We start from the raw sequence: 20,923 nt of genomic DNA, 5'->3' as shown, positions 1-20,923 counted from the left end.
TCAGATTACTGTACATATCAACAGAGATATGACCATCGCCTCAGTTTACTGTACATATCAACATAGATATGACCATCACCTCAGATTACTGTACATATCAACAGAGATATGACCATCACCTCAGATTACTGTACATATCAACAGAGATACGACCATCGCCACATATTACTGTACATATCAACAGAGATATGACCATCACCTCAGATTACTGTACATATCAACAGAGATATGACCATCACCTCAGATTACTGTACATATCAACAGATATATGACCATCGCCTCAGATTACTGTACATATCAACAGAGATATGACCATCGCCTCAGATTACTGTACAAATCAACAGAGATATGACCATCGCCTCAGATTACTGTACATATCAACAGAGATATGACCATCACCTCAGATTACTGTACATATCAACAGAGATATGACCATCGCCTCAGATTACTGTACATATCAACTGAGATATGACCATCACCACAGATTACTGTACATATCAACAGAGATATGACCATCACCTCAGATTACTGTACATATCAACAGAGATATGACCATCACCACAGATTACTGTACATATCAACAGAGATATGACCATCAGAACAGATTACTGTACATATCAACAGAGATATGACCATCAGAACAGATTACTGTACATATCAACAGAGATATGACCATCACCTCAGATTACTGTACATATCAACAGAGATATGACCATCACCTCAGATTACTGTACATATCAACAGAGATATGACCATCAGAACAGATTACTGTACATATCAACAGAGATATGACCATCAGCACAGATTACTGTACATATCAACAGAGATATGACCATCACCTCAGATTACTGTACATATCAACAGAGATATGACTATCGCCTCAGATTACTGTACATATCAACAGAGATATGACCATCGCCTCAGATTACTGTACATATCAACAGAGATATGACCATCACCTCAGATTACTGTACATATCAACAGAGATATGACCATCGCCTCAGATTACTGTACATATCAACAGAGATATGACCATCACCTCAGATTACTGTACACATCAACAGAGATATGACCATCACCTCAGATTACTGTACATATCAACAGAGATACGACCATCGCCTCAGATTACTGTACATATCAACAGAGATATGACCATCACCTCAGATTACTGTACATATCAACAGAGATATGACCATCGCCTCAGATTACTGAACATATCAACAGAGATATGACCATCACCTCAGATTACTGTACATATCAACAGAGATATGACCATCACCTCAGATTACTGTACATATCAACAGAGATGTGACCATCGCCTCAGATTACTGTACATATCAACAGAGATATGACCATCACCACAGATTACTGTACATATCAACAGAGATACGACCATCGCCTCAGATTACTGTACATATCAACAGAGATATGACCATCACCTCAGATTACTGTACATATCAACAGAGATATGACCATCGCCTCAGATTACTGAACATATCAACAGAGATATGACCATCACCACAGATTACTGTACATATCAACAGAGATATGACCATCGCCTCAGATTACTGTACATATCAACAGAGATATGACCATCGCCTCAGATTACTGTACATATCAACAGAGATATGACCATCACCTCAGATTACTGGACATATCAACAGAGATATGACCATCACCTCAGATTACTGTACATATCAACAGAGATATGACCATCAGAACAGATTACTGTACATATCAACAGAGATATGACCATCACCTCGGATTACTGTACATATCAACAGAGATATGACCATCGCCTCAGATTACTGTACATATCAACAGAGATATGACCATCACCACAGATTACTGTACATATCAACAGAGATATGACCATCACCTCGGATTACTGTACATATCAACAGAGATATGACCATCACCTCAGATTACTGTACATATCAACAGAGATATGACCATCGCCTCAGTTTACTGTACATATCAACATAGATATGACCATCACCTCAGATTACTGTACATATCAACAGAGATATGACCATCACCTCAGATTACTGTACATATCAACAGAGATACGACCATCGCCACAGATTACTGTACATATCAACAGAGATATGACCATCACCTCAGATTACTGTACATATCAACAGAGATATGACCATCACCTCAGATTACTGTACATATCAACAGATATATGACCATCGCCTCAGATTACTGTACATATCAACAGAGATATGACCATCGCCTCAGATTACTGTACATATCAACAGAGATATGACCATCAGCACAGATTACTGTACATATCAACAGAGATATGACCATCACCTCAGATTACTGTACATATCAACAGAGATATGACCATCGCCTCAGATTACTGTACATATCAACATAGATATGACCATCACCTCAGATTACTGTACATATCAACAGAGATATGACCATCGCCTCAGATTACTGTACATATCAACAGAGATATGACCATCACCTCAGATTACTGTACATATCAACAGAGATATGACCATCACCTCAGATTACTGTACATATCAACAGAGATATGACCATCGCCTCAGATTACTGTACATATCAACAGAGATATGACCATCGCCTCAGATTACTGTACATATCAACAGAGATATGACCATCGCCTCAGATTACTGTACGTATCAAGAGAGATATGACCATCGCCTCAGATTACTGTACATATCAACAGAGATATGACCATCGCCTCAGATTACTGTACATATCAACAGAGATATGACCATCGCCTCAGATTACTGTACATATCAACAGAGATATGACCATCACCTCAGATTACTGTACGTATCAAGAGAGATATGACCATCGCCTCAGATTACTGTACATATCAACAGAGATATGACCATCGCCTCAGATTACTGTACATATCAACAGAGATATGACCATCGCCTCAGATTACTGTACATATCAACAGAGATATGACCATCGCCTCAGATTACTGTACATATCAACAGAGATATGACCATCGCCTCAGATTACTGTACATATCAACAGAGATATGACCATCACCTCAGATTACTGTACATATCAACAGAGATATGACCATCGCCTCAGATTACTGTACATATCAACAGAGATATGACCATCACCTCAGATTACTGTACAGATCAACAGAGATATGACCATCACCTCAGATTACTGTACATATCAACAGAGATATGACCATCACCTCAGATTACTGTACATATCAACAGAGATATGACCATCACCTCAGATTACTGTACATATCAACAGAGATATGACCATCACCTCAGATTACTGTACATATCAACAGAGATATGACCATCACCTCAGATTACTGTACATATCAACATAGATATGACCATCGCCTCAGATTACTGTACATATCAACAGAGATATGACCATCACCTCAGATTACTGTACATATCAACAGAGATATGACCATCACCTCAGATTACTGTACGTATCAACAGAGATATGACCATCACCTCAGATTACTGTACGTATCAAGAGAGATATGACCATCGCCTCAGATTACTGTACGTATCAACAGAGATATGACCATTGCATCAGATTACTGTACATATCAACAGAGATATGACCATCACCTCAGATTACTGTACATATCAACAGAGATATGACCATCACCTCAGATTACTGTACATATCAACAGAGATATGACCATCACCACAGATTACTGTACATATCAACAGAGATACGACCATTACCTCAGATTACTGTACATATCAACAGAGATATGACCATCACCTCAGATTACTGTACATATCAACAGAGATATGACCATCGCCTCAGATTACTGTACATATCAACAGAGATATGACCATCACCTCAGATTACTGTACGTATCAACAGAGATATTACCATCGCCTCAGATTACTGTACATATCAACAGAGATATGACCATCACCTCAGATTACTGTACATATCAACAGAGATATGACTATCCCCTCATATTACTGTACATATCAACAGGGATATGACCATCACCTCAGATTACTGTACATATCAACAGAGATATGACCATCACCACAGATTACTGTACATATCAACAGAGATATGACCATCGCCTCAGATTACTGTACATATCAACAGAGATATGACCATCAGAACAGATTACTGTACATATCAACAGAGATATGACCATCGCCTCAGATTACTGTACATATCAACAGAGATATGACCAACACCTCAGATTACTGTACATATCAACAGAGATATGACCATCAGCACAGATTACTGTACATATCAACAGAGATATGACCATCGCCTCAGATTACTGTACATATCAACAGAGATATGACCATCGCCTCAGATTACTGTACATATCAACAGAGATATGATCATCACCTCAGATTACTGTACATATCAACAGAGATATGACCATCAGCACAGATTACTGTACATATCAACAGAGATATGACCATCGCCTCAGATTACTGTACATATCAACAGAGATATGACCATCACCTCAGATTACTGTACATATCAACAGAGATATGACCATCACCTCAGATTACTGTACATATCAACAGAGATATGACCATCACCTCAGATTACTGTACATATCAACAGAGATATGACCATCAGCACAGATTACTGTACATATCAACAGAGATATGACCATCCCCTCAGATTACTGTACATATCAACAGAGATATGACCATCAGCACAGATTACTGTACATATCAACAGAGATATGACCATCACCTCAGATTACTGTACATATCAACAGAGATATGAGCATCGCCTCAGATTACTGTACATATCAACAGAGATATGACCATCAGCACAGATTACTGTACATATCAACAGAGATATGACCATCAGCACAGATTACTGTACATATCAACAGAGATATGACCATCGCCTCAGATTACTGTACATATCAACAGAGATATGACCATCAGCACAGATTACTGTACATATCAACAGAGATATGGCCATCACCTCAGATTACTGTACATATCAACAGAGATATGACCATCACCTCAGATTACTGTACATATCAACAGAGATATGACCATCACCTCAGATTACTGTACATATCAACAGAGATATGACCATCACCTCAGATTACTGTACATATCAACAGAGATATGACCATCACCTCAGATTACTGTACATATCAACAGAGATATGACCATCACCACAGATTACTGTACATATCAACAGAGATATGACCATCAGCACAGATTACTGTACATATCAACAGAGATATGGCCATCGCCTCAGATTACTGTACATATCAACAGAGATATGACCATCGCCTCAGATTACTGTACATATCAACAGAGATATGACCATCGCCTCACATTACTGTACATATCAACAGAGATATGACCATCGCCTCAGATTACTGTACATATCAACAGAGATATGACCATCACCTCAGATTACTGTACATATCAACAGAGATATGACCATCACCTCAGATTACTGTACATATCAACAGAGATATGACCATCACCTCAGATTACTGTACATATCAACAGAGATATGACCATCACCACAGATTACTGTACATATCAACAGAGATATGACCATCGCCTCAGATTACTGTATATATCAACAGAGATATGACCATCACCTCAGATTACTGTACATATCAACAGAGATATGACCATCGCCTCAGATTACTGTACATATCAACAGAGATATGACCATCAGCACAGATTACTGTACATATCAACAGAGATATGACCATCGCCTCAGATTACTGTACATATCAACAGAGATATGACCATCGCCTCAGATTACTGTACATATCAACAGAGATATGACCATCACCTCAGATTACTGTACATATCAACAGAGATATGACCATCACCTCAGATTACTGTACATATCAACAGAGATATGACCATCGCCTCAGATTACTGTACATATCAACAGAGATATGACCATCACCTCAGATTACTGTACATATCAACAGAGATATGACCATCACCACAGACCATCACCTCAGATTACTGTACATATCAACAGAGATATGACCATCACCACAGATTACTGTACATATCAACAGAGATATGACCATCACCACAGATTACTGTACATATCAACAGAGATATGACCATCACCTCAGATTACTGTACATATCCACAGATATATGACCATCGCCTCAGATTACTGTACATATCAACAGAGATATGACCATCGCCTCAGATTACTGTACATATCAACAGAGATATGACCAACACCTCAGATTACTGTACATATCAACAGAGATATGACCATCAGCACAGATTACTGTACATATCAACAGAGATATGACCATCGCCTCAGATTACTGTACATATCAACAGAGATATGACCATCGCCTCAGATTACTGTACATATCAACAGAGATATGACCATCACCTCAGATTACTGTACATATCAACAGAGATATGACCATCACCTCAGATTACTGTACATATCAACAGAGATATGACCATCACCTCAGATTAGTGTACATATCAACAGAGATATGACCATCAGCACAGATTACTGTACATATCAACAGAGATATGACCATCTCCTCAGATTACTGTACATATCAACAGAGATATGACCATCGCCTCAGATTACTGTACATATCAACAGAGATATGACCATCGCCTCAGATTACTGTACATATCAACAGAGATATGACCATCGCCTCAGATTACTGTACATATCAACAGAGATATGACCATCGCCTCAGATTACTGTACATATCAACAGAGATATGACCAACACCTCAGATTACTGTACATATCAACAGAGATATGACCATCAGCACAGATTACTGTACATATCAACAGAGATATGACCATCGCCTCAGATTACTGTACATATCAACAGAGATATGACCATCGCCTCAGATTACTGTACATATCAACAGAGATATGATCATCACCTCAGATTACTGTACATATCAACAGAGATATGACCATCAGCACAGATTACTGTACATATCAACAGAGATATGACCATCGCCTCAGATTACTGTACATATCAACAGAGATATGACCATCACCTCAGATTACTGTACATATCAACAGAGATATGACCATCACCTCAGATTACTGTACATATCAACAGAGATATGACCATCACCTCAGATTAGTGTACATATCAACAGAGATATGACCATCAGCACAGATTACTGTACATATCAACAGAGATATGACCATCTCCTCAGATTACTGTACATATCAACAGAGATATGACCATCGCCTCAGATTACTGTACATATCAACAGAGATATGACCATCGCCTCAGATTACTGTACATATCAACAGAGATATGACCATCGCCTCAGATTACTGTACATATCAACAGAGATATGACCATCACCTCAGATTACTGTACATATCAACAGAGATATGACCATCAGCACAGATTACTGTACATATCAACAGAGATATGACCATCTCCTCAGATTACTGTACATATCAACAGAGATATGACCCTCACCTCAGATTACTGTACATATCAACAGAGATATGACCATCACCACAGATTACTGTACATATCAACAGAGATATGACCATCACCTCAGATTACTGTACATATCAACAGAGATATGACCATCACCTCAGATTACTGTACATATCAACAGAGATATGACCATCAGCACAGATTACTGTACATATCAACAGAGATATGACCATCTCCTCAGATTACTGTACATATCAACAGAGATATGACCCTCACCTCAGATTACTGTACATATCAACAGAGATATGACCATCACCACAGATTACTGTACATATCAACAGAGATATGACCATCACCACAGATTACTGTACATATCAACAGAGATATGACCATCGCCTCAGATTACTGTACATATCAACAGAGATATGACCATCACCTCAGATTACTGTACATATCAACAGAGATATGACCATCATAATGCACAGACGAACCCTGACCTTCAGAAACACCCCAGAGGACAAACGCCAGAAACATCAGGATATTTGGACAGATGACGAGACACATCTGGAGACGAAACACTGCGTCTGAAAGAACAGACAAAAAACACACACTCAGTTAAACCGCACACTTTACTGACAGATTTAAACTATCATTATCAGTCAGTCAGGTTTATATCTCTGCTCTCTAATCATCACATTCATAACTCAATCATTCAAACTCAGAACAGATGTAATATTATAAATGAGTAAACTACTGATAAAGGACAGAAGAGCAGCTGTTTTTCTCTTGACTCACCCAGAAGTCTCAGCACCACATTTATCTCTGTTGTAAACTGACTGCGATTGTCAGGAAATCCACTGTAAACTGTACATGTGTATCCTCCTTCATCTTCAGCTCTCAGATTGTCCAGCCGGAGGGAGAAGTTTCCATCTTTAATGTGCTCAGTAAAGAAATGAGCTCTATCCTGATAATCCTGCAGCTGGACCTCTGGTCGACTCTCTCCATCTTGATACAGATGAACTAAAGTCTGTGAGTATGTTCTTCTCCATTCCACCTCCAGATCCTCAGTTAGTAAAGGGTCATCAACATAACAGGGCAGAAGCACTGAAGATCCCAGAGGAACAGGTGTGTGATGAGAAGATTCCACAATTAATCCTAAAAATTAAACGTATGTGAAATGTTAAAGCAAAAAATTAAGGCATATTTTGTGTAATTCTTCTTTTTTTTTTTTTTTTTTTTTTTTTTTATTAAACGGGGGTGTGGGACAGTTTCTGCCAATCTCATGTTAGTATCTTTCCCTCACCAGAAACACACTTCTTTAGAGACATTGCTGAGTTTGTGGTCTAAAAACAAAATGACAGCGCTGCCAATGTCTCCCGTATCCCGAACAAACCTCATTAAAGGGGAGGTGAAACACTCAGTTTCAGTCAGTGTCATGTCAATCTTGAGTACCTATAGAGTAGCATTGCATCCTGCATATCTCCGAAAAGTCTTTATTTTTTTAATAATTATATAAGAAAGATGCGCTGTTCCGAGTCTTTCCGAAAAAAGCCGAGCGGGTGGGGGCGTATCGTGTGGGCGGAGCTAAATAATGACGTGTGCAGCAGCGCGCTGTGTGTTGAGTCGAGTGCGTCGTAAAGCTGTGTCATCCCTAACAGCAGGAAAAAAACTTTATTCAAAATAAAAATATGGCTTTTAATCAGATACAGCCATACATCTATGATCCGGAATCAGACCCAGAGGCTGCAGTTGAACAGGAGCAGCAGCAAAAACGACTAGAGCAGGACGTCTCTATGTGGTACGATATACACTAACTATATAATATGCTTAGCGGCTTGTGTTATTTACATATTTATACTTGAATTATATCGTCGTATTTTTGTCTTTGAAGGTGTACATGTGGGAAGTGCAGTTGTGCACGTGTGTTTGTGTGTTTACGCGTGGTTTGTGTAGACAGTAAGCGGACTAAAAAAAACACAGACATTTGAAGCAGTCTCACTCACCCTTCTAACGTTGGGACTGCTCCATCATTCAGCATTAGGCGATTGGGAAAAGCCGGCGTCGAGCTGGGCCTTGTTTATGAAACAGTCGGCACCGAAATGCAGCGAACAGATATAAACATTCGCGCAACTCAGTTGCTGATCCGGAAAAGCAAATTACATCCACTGTTGCCTTAACGCGGGGTTTTGGGGAATCTGTGCAGGACTGTCTTGGTCTGGCAACCAAAAACGCACTTTTTTGGTGACATTATGTGCTATGTGTAATTGTCACCTGTCCAGCATCCTACAAACCAGCGCTTTGATGGGCGTAGCCTGTTGCTTTCGCTCTCTCCCTCTCTCTCTCTCTCTCTCCCTCTCTCTCTCTCACGCGCTTCCGGTAGAATTGTCCGTACGGCCCATACAAGGAAATTCCGCCCCCATTAACGTCAAAGGGGACGCATGATCTCAAAAAACTTGCCGAAACTTATGACTAACCGGAAGTAGTATTTTTGACAAAGAAATACTCCCATCAAACGTCCACCTTAACTTTTGAAACTTTGTCTATGTTTAGTATGGGATTCCAAGTCTTTAACAGTGTAAAAAGATCAGTATGCATGAAACAGCATTTCACCCCCCCTTTAATGGATGAACTCTTGCTTTTTCTCATGTGCACATTGGCTCATCCTAGAGAAGTGCCCAAACAAGCAATTCTGCCTATTATGACCTAACACAGGGCCATACTCGAGAATAAAAAACTAAAAAAAAAAACTTTGGTCGGGCTTTCTGGGATGGTCCTCAAATGGTTCAGGTCATACTTAGAAGGGAGAGGTTATTATGTGAGTATAGGAGACCATAAGTCTGAGTGGACGTCCATGACATGCGGAGTCCCACAAGGGTCAATTCTAGCACCTCTCCTGTTTAACCTGTATATGCTGCCACTGAGCCAAATAATGAAAAAGAACAATATTGCTTACCACAGCTATGCTGACGACACCCAGCTCTACTTAGCACTATCACCTAATGACAACAGCCCCATTGACTCATTTGTATTTGAATATCTCTGTTGTTCTCCGGTTGCAACACATTATTCTTTTTTTCTTTTGCATTTGTGTTTAAAATATTTATTTATTTATTTATTTATTTATTTATTTAACCGAGGTAGGCTATGACAACCATCATATATCCAGCCAACTGATGCAAAAAGGTGCATTTTTATCTACACAAAAGAAAGCCCTGTCTAGGCTCTGCCCCAGTACGGGTTGTGTCGAGCCATTTGTTATTCTGGTTGTTTGATGAGAAAAGATGAAATGTAGTTGCAATAAACGTGTTCAGAATCCGTACAGTTGTATCAGTGGAGGACTATTATTCTGCTGTGCGGAACTGAGGAAGAACTGATGACGGAATAGTTTGATCTTCGGCTGACCAATCAGCAGAAAGGGGTGTATAATTCCCGCCCATGTGTTGAAATCGAATATTCAAACTGTTTAATCATTTTTATACTTCTGAACGAAAAACGAGAAATCAAGCCGAAATCTCAATTTTCGTTTTTCTGAAAAAATGAAAAAACGAAAAACAAACAGTCTTTTAATTTTTCTACTTTCAATATTCAATATTAAATCAAAAAATGACTAAACAAATGATACACTGATTCTGATGGTGGCTGCTTCCTCAGTAATTCTGCTGGGCTTGCTTCCCATGCAACCACTCCAGCTTTGGCTAAAGGTCCTGTCGTTCTCACACATGGCACATGAGCCAACATCCTCTCAAGGTGACCCACTGCTGTGTCAAGGCCAGGCCCTTGGATGTTTCCCCACTTTCATCAGAAATAATTAATGCTGGGCTCTGTTTCCAGAAGTAAAGTGGTCATGACGGACACCTCCAAGAAAGGTTGGGGTGCCCTGTGCTACGGTAGAATTGCCTTCAGCTCATGGGCGACTAGTTGATGAAATGGCACATCAACCATGGACTGTGGTTGCATTCATAAACCACTATGGAGGTATCAGCTCTCACCTGCTGCACAGACTGCCGAACCGACTTCTACTATGGGCACAGAGTTCCTCAGCTCATTGAGTTCACATGCTGGGATCCTTGAAAAAGGAGAGGATATGCTTTCACATGGCGGACACTTCACCCCCAGGCGATGAACGCAATATGGCACACCTTCAGTCGAGCAGATGTTTATTTATTTACAATGGAAGAGAACTCCCACTGCCAGACAAAGGAAATAGATGCGCTGGCCCAGACATTGGCTCGCTGTTGCCTTTATGCCTTCCCCCCTGTAGCCTGGCTCCCGCAGCTCATCATTTGGGTCAGGGAAGAGAAGTGTGCAGTCCTTCTGGTGGGACTACGCTGGAAGAACCAGCTTTGTTTCCCAGAATTGATTTAGCTGCTGACAGCAACTCATTGGCCCATTATGCTGAGGAGAAACCTTCTCTCTCAAGTGGGAGAAGCAGGTTGGCACCCCCAGCCAAAGCTATGGGACCTCCATGTGTGGCCCCTGGTCGTTAAGTTTCTCAGAGGGGCAAGGAGGCTAAATCTTCCCCGCCCTTGTTCAGTCCTGTTGCAGGACCTTTCCACAATCCTTAGGGTGCTTCAATGCATTCTCTTTGAGCCACTCGAGTCAACTGATCTCCAGTCCTTCTCGCTTAAGAGTTTGAGAGCTGCAGCCTCTATATGTGGGTCCTTCCTACCTTGAGTTTGGTCCTAACAACAGTAAAGTGATCCTTAGGCAGAGGAAAAGATACGTGCCAAAAGTGCTTTCTACCCTGTTCAGAACACAGTTGATAGCACTGTTAGCTCTTCTGCTGGCAGAAAATGAGCATGCACCTTATCCACGCTGTCTTGTAAGGGCCCTTAGAGTATACAGTATATTGAGTAGTCTGGCCAGTTTGGGCACCCAGAGCAGCTGTTTGTCAGCTTCAGAGGCTGCACTAAAGGTAGATTGTAGATGCGAAAGTGTTGGCTTACAAGTCTTGTGACTTATGTCCCTTGGAAGTGAGAGCCCACTCCACACTGCATGAAAAGTGGGATTTCCGTCAGTAAGCGGCCCTGTAGATTGCTGTGGAAGTTTAGGTTTACGACTGCACACAGCAGTTTGCAGGTGACACCGAAAACTGCCATGAATTGTCAGAAATTGACGTGGGCCTCACTTTGCAACCCCCCCCCCCAAGACCCCCCTTCCCTTAACTCCAGGGGAGGCTTTAACATGTAAATGAACATGCTGTGAGCTATACAAATGCAAGTCAGGGTAGCAGGAGTTTTAACCCATGTGACATTTTTCTAAAAGGTATTAACTTCCTTCTAAGAAAATCTCTTAGATAGATCAGGCTCAGTATAGCCTAATTATAAAATCTTAAACTTAAGCTTGAATTTATATATTTGAAACAAGTATTCTAGATTATTTATTGTGTGTCATTAGCAATCAGTCCCTCCAGGATTTTGCGATGTCGCGATCACAGCTATCAACGCAACTTCAACAAATCCCCGTGAATTCAGTGCGACTCGCAATTTTGATCAATCACCGCAACTTTGACCAATCATTGCGGTCTCCTGCTAATAAGCGGCGTCATACATGAGCAAACTTTATATATCATAGGCTGTCAAAATTAATGTGCTAACGCAAATTAATTTTAACGGCACTACATTTATTAACGCAGCGCGCATTTTCTGTTTAATCCGTGGCATAGTCACATTCTCTGCAGTCTGAGTGCAATGCACTGCAAGCTCACTCTCGCTCAGGTAAATCATTAACACCATCACCACTTACAGTACATGCATTTTATTGAAGTAAATACATTATATATATATATATATATATATATATATATATATATATATATATATATATATATATATATATATATATATATATATATATATATATATATTGTTAGCATCTTAATTTAATCTTTGTTTTATTATTTTATTAGTTCATTAACTAATTGTTATTGCTTCACTCTGCTTCTTAGCAAGGCTTTCCTCCTCTTCAGTCACATACTCATCCTATGGAAATGTTAAGTACACATTTAAAACTCACGCAATGCCCATACTCATCACCTCAAACGGCCATACTTAGCGCATGAATATGTCCATTTGAGAGTGAAAAGACCATCATTATTATGGCTATTTGAGTATGAAAAGACCACCATTAATATGGCCATTTAAGTATGAAAAGATTTTAAAACTGTAGTTTTATAGGCACACTGTGCTTTATTTCATAAACATGCGAGCTCTGAGTTCTGCCGTCATGTCCATTACCTCACATGTGATTGGAGGAGCCAGACCAATCACGTGCGAGGGAATGGACATGACGACTCATACAGCAGTATTTGCTAGACGAGCATAAACAGACGTATTCACTCCTGTACTCAAACCCTTTCCTCCATTCCCTGTGTTTTTGGTACTTTGCTGTTTTGTGATCTACAATGGCTGGACGGCGTCTCCCCTTCAACTCCTCTGCATGGACGTGATCAACCCCTTTCAGCCAATCCGCAGACCGGCGGGACGAAACAGCTGAATGCTATCATTGGGCTATCTCGTCAGCTTGCTCTGTTTGCTGCCGATTTTTAACGAACAGTTCACTTTAGTAATCTCCAGGTTGCTGTCCATAGATGATAGGTTGCTTGCTTTGGAGTCGAAAAACTGTGTGGAAGATACTAACTTTAAGAAGAGAAGACGAGTGCCTAAGAGAAGACCAGTCCTAAGATTGCGGTAAGACTGTTATCTAAGCTAAAGTAACCTAAAGCAAAGCTTTTAAGTAGCACAAGCTGAAATTAGCCTTGTAAAAGAACAAATGTAAGTTGCTTTATAAAAGTGTTTTCTTTTTCTGGTCATTTTACAGGAAGCAGTACGCGTCTTCACACTTCGTCATAACACTCATTTAATTGTTTTCCAGCTGCATGTAAGACAGAGACAGTACGCAGGAGCTTCAGGTACAAACATCCAGTTCTTGCATCGCAGGCAGAAGCTGTGAAGAGTTCAGCTCGGAGTCGATTGAGAAGAAAGAGGGTAAGATTTATTAGATTAGATCCGTTTTTGGTCAGTGTGACTATTTTTCTGGTGCATTTTACGCAGTACATCGCGCAATACTGATTGTCTTTATTGTTTGTTTTTACAGCTGCTACAAGCAAGAAAGAGTGTGTTAGCTGAGGATGAGGTGGGCCTTTGGAAGTGCGCTACCATAGACCTGATGTCTGATGAGGAAGACGGCATCGTTCGTGCGGTGTCTGGATGGACTGTTCGACCAGCCAGGAGCTCGCCGAGCTCTGTGCCACGCTGCAATCGAGATTAGAGGCGATTCCAAAGAACGGCAACGCACGACAGACGTCTGAAAAATGGACTGAAATCAGACAGAATGGCGCTAGTTACCTACAGCTCTGAAGCGGAAAACAGAGACTTCATGGTGCTGTAGGATTTTGGGCTTCTCGTGAGCTTCCTATTGTTGTGTGGGCAGATCTCAAACGTTTTGCATTTGGTTGTGTGTTTGTGTTTGTTCTAATAAAGCTCTTTCTTTGAATAAACTGCACGTCCCTGGCATATTTTCCTTTCCTCAATAAATGAATGTCCTTGATGGTTATAATAGTGTAGTCCATAGGATAACAATGACATGAATATAAAACATAATAGCATATCACATGAATATGAATATATAAAATTAAAAAATTATATGCAAATCATTATTTATATAATATGTGGCACAGACGAACGCGATGTTCACAGGCTGTAAACTGACGTTAATTGTCGAAAATCAGGGAGATTTCCAGCCGTTTACGGGGACGAAAATCCCACTTTTCATACAGTGCCACAAGAGGTATGACCTCCTCTTGGGTGTGGTCCAGAAGAAACTCTATCACAGATATCTGTGCAGCAGCCGGCTGGTCCTCGCCATCCACCTTCATCAGATTTTACAATCTGGATATCACTGTTCTTCAAGCACGGGTGTTGTCAATTTGAAACACTTAAGTGTTATGGAGCAAGCTCCCTTTGTACAGCTGCCTGAGGGCCCCTCAATCTGAGTGCCTCCAAGCTGTCTACTTCTGATCTGTGTGTGTAGCACGGGGAGAATGGACTGCATTCCCATAGAACTATATTGTGAGGGAACGCTCTGGTTAGTCACATAGTTACACATAGATAACATGATTGAGCATTGCGTAGCTGGCCATGCTACTGACCAGCGATTCTAGTCCTAATAGGCAGCCCACCTGCCCTGAGATGCCATTTTGCTTTTCAGTTGCACAGATGTAAACCAATCATACTTCAGAATTCTGAGAATACAGGAGTTTTCCTACAGCGTCAGCTAAGCAGATGCAATTCTTGTTCCCGTTATCTCAGAGAACCAGGAACAATGACTTATGAGCAGCAACCTTTTTATTTTGGGTACAGTATGTCATTTATGCCCCACTTGCCAAAATGGGAGGTTTGAGGTATGAGGTAAAGGGTTAATCAAAATCATATATTGATCAGGGCAACAACAGCATCAGTTTCGTTTCTCTTGTTGTTATTTTTGTTTTGTTTTACACTTACCCAGTCTCAACTCCGTATAGGCAAAAAACACAAACTCCTGGTCCCTGTAAACTTCACATCTGTAAACTCCTTCATCTTCAGCTCTCACATTTTTCAGACAGAGGGAGATGTTTCCATCTATAATCCTCTTATTTAAGAAATTAGCTCTTTTGTGATAGTCCTTGTGCTGTTTCTCTGGTCGACTCTCACCATCTTGATACAGATGAACTAAAGTCTGTGAGTCTGTTCTTCTCCATTCCACCTTCAGATCTTCAGTTAGTAAAGGGTCATCAACATAACAGGGCAGAACCACTGAAGATCCCAGAGGAACGACATTGTCAGGCATAAAGAAGCCTATAAAGGAATAGAAACATGTTTTTAATATGGAACACATGTGGAATCACATTAAAAAAACTGAACACAAATGAAGATATTTCTGATGTGATCCCTTCATAAACAGCAACGTGATGAACCCTTTCAAGGGCCAGAAGGGAAGTAAAGAATAGTCAATAGAATAGTCATGTGACTCCAGTGGTTCAACCTTAATGTGATGAAGAGATGAGAATACTTTGTGCAAAAACAAACAATAATAACGACTTTATTGATCAATTTCTTCTCGTCTATGTCAGACTCTTATGATCTTGACGTAGTGTAAATACTGCAGTATTTCCAGGTTCTACGACGATCATTATTGGCTGACGCTGTTCGCATAAGAACGAGGCATCGGATGCTGACGCAGGAGCTGGCCAATAATGACTCGGCCTTCAAAAATAAATTCATTATTGTTGTTTGTTTTATGCACACAAAAGATATTCTCGTGGCTTCATCACATTAAGGCTGAACCACTGGAGTCACATGGACTATCTTAACGATGTCTATTTCCTTTCTGGCCCTTGAAATAGTTAATTGCTGTCTATGGAGGGGTCAGAGAGCTCTCGGATTACATCAGAAATATCTATATTTGTATCTGAAGATGAACGAAGATCTTACGGGTTTGGAACAATATGAGGGAGAGGAATTAATGACAGAATTTACATTTTACCTTGATAACAAATTTATTAAATCTGAATATGGATTTGTAATCCTGATTATACAGTTATAGCTCTGATTATATAAATATAAATCCTGCATATATAGTTATAATTATATATTCAGATTTATAACTACATATTCAGGATTACTAATTGTGGCGAGGTTGTCGAGCGAGAGATGTGGAAGGAGCGAGCGAGATCAGTGGGTGATTGAGAATGAGTGTCACCTGCAACTGTGAGGCACATATAAGGACGAGCGACACCAGCGAAGGACGAAAGATGACCAGGCAGGGACTTTACGTTGTGTTTGGCTTATTATGTGTGTGCATGGCAGTCATATGTAGGGGGCTGCCCGCGTCACTTTCGTTTTGTTTATTTATTTGATTTAAGTATTTTAAATGTTCGCCGCTCACCGCTTCCTTCTTCCCATATCAACGAACTGTGTTACACTAATATATTCAGATTTCATATAATTATTTCTTTTTTGGAAATAATTGCAAATGTTCACACACACACACACCCACACACACACACGCACGCACGCACGCACGCACGCACATGTCGCACGAGCACACACACACACACACACACACACACACACACACACACACACACACACACACACACACACACACACACACACACACACACACAGCCCTTAAACCTACCCATCACAGGAAACATTCTGCATTGTCAAAAAAACATAATTCTGTATGTTTATGAATCCATTTACATTGTGGGGACCGCTGGCTGGAGATCTCAGGTTTATATTACATTGTGGGGACCAATATAAATAAGCACACACACACACACACACACACACAATGAACAATCAGTTTGTGAATAATGTGAGAAATGAACAACAGTGTAACATGTATTCACTATTTCACTATCTTGAGTTATTCTTCCTTAAACACGTAATACTGATGTGCCGCTAAACAGTTAATAACCAAACCAGCTGAGAACCTCAACTGGGGGAACTGTAATATCAATTAACTATTAAGAGTAGAGTTTGATCTGTTTTTATCGGTTTACTTACTCAGAGTCAGATTTGTCTTGGCTGTAAACACACAGTCCCTCTTGCTGTAAACTGTACATGTGTATTGTCCTTTATCTTCAGCTCTCAGATTGTCCAGCCGGAGGGAGAAGTTTCCATCTTTAATGTGCTCAGTAATGAAATGAGCTCTATCCTGATAATCCTGGTGCTGTTTCTCTGCTCGACTCTCACCAACTTCATACAGATGAACCGGATCTTTCAAGTCTTTTTTTCTCCACTCCACCTTCAGATCCTCAGTTAGTAAGTTTGGAGGAACATGGCAGGGCAGAATCACTGAACCTCCCAGATAAATATAAAGGTTAAAATGTTGCACAATCAAACCTGAAAAGGAAAAGACATTTAATTTCAAATAATGAAGAAAATGTTGAGACAAAATAACCGCACTATCAGCCTCTGTCTAGATTGTTTTAATCACACTAAATACATGTGCAAGTGGGGCAAATTCTTTTTGTGATCTGGGCCCGTATTTATCAATCTTCTCTAAGTGTAATTTTAGTCTTAAGTGCTGAGAATTTGTGAAATTTACTCCTGTTTTCAAACAAATCAAATTTCTTAAAGCTAAAAATCCCGCTTCATTATTTAATACAGCTCGAGAGCTCTCTCAGGTGTTAGGAGTGGCCAGTAGGGGCAGTGATGGCACTGAGGAGACAGAGGTGTGTGAATCAATCAGGAGAGGGAGAATGATTTTGAAATGTTTGACAATTTAGAGCAGTATATCAAACGGTATCGCTTGGACAGAGCAGACATCATCTTTCTCAGTGCTGGATAATGTTGGCCTGAACTTGTCTTTTAAAACATTCTGCTTTTCGACTAATTCAGCTCGCTTCTTCCTCACATCAGTTAGGTTCTCTTTTGGATTTTATCATAAAATCTAGGCTATATATATGCAGGTCAGTTAACAGCACACCAGTTTAAAAATTGTAATTAAGACATGTTGGAAAACGTGATGATCTTTGATTTCAGATGTGTATATTGTAATATATTCTCTTGAAAACTCTTTATTGTCAAATGTGTGTTGGATGTAAGGAACTTCACCATTCAATGTGAATTTATCTGAGAATATTCTTAAATAAGGACATCTATTCCGTGATTGATTCATGCCTATGATATCATCCAAAATCCTGTTTGTGGCACAGCAAAGTGTCGTAAATCAACTCTAAGACTGACACTTAAGATTTAGTCCTACACTTTACTTAAAGTATGATTGGGATGATTGATAACTAACTTTTAAATTTCAATTAACTTTTTGAGTCACAATTTTTTTACTCTTAAGTCAATTCTTAGCAGTGTTCTAATAAGTAATTCTCAGAGGTTTGACAAATACGGGCGCTGAATGTTTCGATCTAATATGATTTCTGACCTGTTAAGTTGGCAGAAAAATAAACATAGACTATTTGTTAATAGACTATTATACACTATTTGGTTCCTTGCCACGGTCGCCTTTGGCTTGACTTGCTCAGTTCAGGACACAAAATATTCAGCTATATTATTGTTACTTGACTTATTGCTAGACTTAAGAATAAGTGATTCATTAAGGTTCCTATAGGTCTCAGCTCCTGAAAAAAGAGCTGGAGAAGTATCCTAACCTAGTTAAGAGTAATGAGAGAGCAGCAGAGAGGAGGAGACACCCTTTCCAAAAAAATATAAATGTATTGGAGTTATGACGATTGATAAAATGATACAAATTATCATTATATTATCTAAATATTTTAAAATATGAGGGAAGAACAAAACACTAAACTAATAAGCAAAGCTATTGGACAAACGCAAAGGCATCACTGAAAAGATTTCCTTATTTTATAATATTCGAGAACAAATTAATATAATTAATTTAATGACACTGGGATATTGCATTTATATCACTGTATATGGTGGTGGAGGGGGTGGTGGAGGTGGGGTAGCAGGGTCGGGGTCAGGGGGAAAAGTTACACACTTTCAAAAATGAATTTATATATTTAAAAAAACCGCCTACTTTTTGGGGGGATTTTTACAGCTTAGACAACATATACTTACATGTTAATCACTTTTAGCAGTGTTTTATGTAACTTCAAAGGGTTTCCTGTAAAATGACACCAACATTTTGAACCTAGACCACTGTATGTGTGAATGGGAGGCTTTTCAATTTGGGTCGGCCAAAGGCGGACAACCCAAAAAATGGTCCCGGAGTTTAAACTATGACAAGAAGTTTGCTCTATATCTGGCGGTGGTGCCATTTTTCTAATAATATATTTAAAAAAAAATATGAGGGTTGTTCATGGTGACACAAAGAATTGTGGGTTATCTGCAGTAGCGAAGGATACACATCATGCACACTCTGAACTCCTGTAAAAGAAGGCCACATTCAAAGGTTTTTATTAAAATGAGACAGCCTTATGATGCATGCAGCTTTCAAATGCGACCTCTGGAGGACGCAGCCTTCAGACACAGCTAATGAAAACTAATGGCATACTTCCTAATGATATATCCCAGTGGAAGCATATACAGGGTGAAAAGGAGCCAAAAATGAGAACTCAAAGGTCAGTAACCCAACTAAAGCAAACACTGATCACCATAATGGTAACCAGACATTTTCAATAAAACACCAACATCTAAATCTCTTTTATTTCTCACAAGAGCTTCTGCAGATCTAGACAGAAATAAAATCAAACCAGGCACGGTGTTTCCCAGAGCTGACTGGGTGCAAGTTCTGTCATTACTAATGGAGTTCAATGGAACTTGCAACCATAATTTGTTAACAATGCTTTGGGGAAACGCACCCTGGTTAGTAATAATTGAAGCTGGTAATGCTGTTTTTTTAATCCTCCTCTTTTGAAATGTATTTTAACAGTAATAAACTGTAAATTAAGTTTACAGTAAGCAAACTGTAGAAAGCAGTACTTGTAGGTGAAGCTGCTGCCAGTAGTTTACTGTTAAATTACTGTGAAGTCACATTGTACTTA

At 39.7% G+C, this 20,923-nt stretch overlaps 1 long non-coding RNA gene across 1 annotated transcript; it reads left to right on the top strand.

Annotated features, from left to right (window-relative positions):
* The first annotated feature begins 13,970 nt into the window (after nt 1-13,970).
* LOC137090603 (uncharacterized) lies at nt 13,971-15,052 on the top strand. Its single transcript, XR_010907915.1, has 3 exons — nt 13,971-14,105; nt 14,290-14,402; nt 14,512-15,052. It is a non-coding gene; the product is annotated as an uncharacterized lncRNA (long non-coding RNA).
* The last annotated feature ends 5,871 nt before the right edge of the window (nt 15,053-20,923 follow it).

This window comes from Pseudorasbora parva, chromosome 2, assembly GCF_024679245.1.
Source record: "Pseudorasbora parva isolate DD20220531a chromosome 2, ASM2467924v1, whole genome shotgun sequence".
In the NCBI taxonomy this organism is placed as follows: domain Eukaryota; kingdom Metazoa; phylum Chordata; class Actinopteri; order Cypriniformes; family Gobionidae; genus Pseudorasbora; species Pseudorasbora parva.
The sequence above is the reverse complement of the archived record's forward strand: the minus strand, read 5'-3'. Positions and strand labels throughout refer to the sequence as shown.